Genomic DNA, 2,177 nt, shown 5'->3' on the forward strand with positions numbered 1-2,177 from the left:
CGCAAAAGCGGTAGCGCAGGAGCGGGTATTCAACCGCAAGTGCGGATTTACTGGGCAGAAAATAAGAATTTCGAGGGTTTAGTTTCAAAAGTTGGAAAATTAATTTGGAGCTCGGGAGAGGGCAATTTTGGGATATTTTTGAAGAGGAAATCAGTGGGTAACAATTCCTTATCCCTTTCTAGTTGTAGTCCATTAATCTATTGTTAGTTTTATCGTTTAATTTCGGATTTGAGATGAAAATTGGGGAAAAATTTGAAGAAAGTTCTTAGACCTAAATTTTGAGTTTTGAATGGGAATTTGACGTTGGATTTGGATAATTTTGGTATGGTTAGACTCGTGAGAGTATGAGGATTTTGAAAATGTAAATTTTACCCGATTCCGAGACGTGGGCCCGGAGGGCGTTTTGGTCATTTTACCTAATTTTGCGTATTAGCTTAGAATTTATTTGTAGAATAAGTTACTTGTGGTGTTATTTACATTATGCAATTGAATTGAATGGATTTGGTCCATTTGGAGTCGAGTACTCGTGGCAAGAACGTGGTTTCCGGTTGATTTTGAGTCGGTTCGAGGTAAGTGGCTTGTCTAACCTTGTGTGGGGAAAACTCCCCTTAGGATTTGGTTTGTTGATAATTGAAATGCCTTGTACGTGAGGTGACGAGTGCGCACTTGTGCTAATTGTTGAAAATTAATTTTCTTTAAGTAACTATAAATGTGATTTCCTTTTTCCTGTTCATACCGTGTGTAATTTAAGCCTGCTATTAGCTTAGGGAAGCATGTCTAACTGTCTTAATTGCCTTATTTGCTCAAACTGCCTTATTTGGATTATGTATGGCATGCTAGGTTAGAAATACCTGTTTTTACCTTGGTATGGAATTAGAACTGAATTGAGTATTCTTCGTGTTGCTGCTGTGTGTTTACTTTGGGACTACGGGACGGTATCCCGGGAGATCCCCCAGCTTGTTTACTTTGGGACTACGGATTTGTATTTCGGGAGATCCCCTGCACCTGTATTGATTTGGACTATAGTGCGGGATACCGAGAGATCTCCAGCACGTATTATGAGGTTACTATGAGATCCTTGGGATACCGAGAGATCCCCATCATATATATTGAGGATACTAAGAGATCCTCGGGATACTGAGAGATCCCAGTACACATATTGAGGATACTAAGAGATCCTCGGGATACTGAGAAATCCCCGGTTGTTATCTCTGTGTTTAGCTGTATTTATTTTCCGTGATTACTTTGCTTCTGTTAAAGTTGTTGTTGTTGTTCTATCTTGTGTTACTTTTTACTGTTGCACTTAAGTATACTGTCTTATTCTACACTGTTATTATATCTTGTATTTCCTTTAACCTCAGTAGGGCCCTGACCTTCCTCGTCACTGCCCAACCGAGGTTAGGCTTGGCACTTACTGAGTACCGCTGTGGTGTACTCATGCCCTTCCTACGCATGTTTTTCAAGTGCAGATCCAGGTACTCCCACTCAGACTTATCACGCTTGAGGGGAGGCATTTGTAGAGACTGCGAGGTATATCTGCCGCGTCCGCAGACCGAAGAGTCCCTTTCTATTCTTAGTACTAGTATAGCACTTTCTGTATTTTCTCTTGTTGGTAGACATTCTGGAGTTAGAGCTTATTATGTAATCTTTTAGCTTGTGATTCATGGGGTTCCGGATTTTGGGAGTGTTAGATTGAGATTTTTTTACTGTTATATGCCAGGCGGCATTTTAAACACTGTTTAACCTTGTTATTTCGGTTTTTAATTACTTTCTTCCGCAATTGTTTTCCTTTTTTCGCATTGTTTAGGCTTGCCTAATCATAGAGACTAGGTGCCGTCGCGACAGTTCACGGAGGGCGAACTGGGGTCGTGACAAGTTGGTATCTGAGCTCTAGGTTCATAGCAGTCATGAATCACAAGCCGGTTTATTAGAGTCTCGCGGATCGGTACGGAGATGTCTGTACTTATCTACGAGAGGCTATGTAACTATTAGGAAAGTTCCACATCATTTGATTTCGTCGTGCGAGATTTTTGATATCACAATTCTAAACTTCTATCTTCTATTCTCTCACAGATGGTGAGGACACATGATACCCGAGATGATCAGGCACCCGCGCCCCCTACTGGAGCCGTCAGAGGCCGGGGCCGGGGTAGAGACCGAGGACGCGCATGTGGTTC

Source organism: Nicotiana attenuata, unplaced genomic scaffold (genome assembly GCF_001879085.1).
Source record: "Nicotiana attenuata strain UT unplaced genomic scaffold, NIATTr2, whole genome shotgun sequence".
In the NCBI taxonomy this organism is placed as follows: Eukaryota; Viridiplantae; Streptophyta; class Magnoliopsida; order Solanales; family Solanaceae; genus Nicotiana; species Nicotiana attenuata.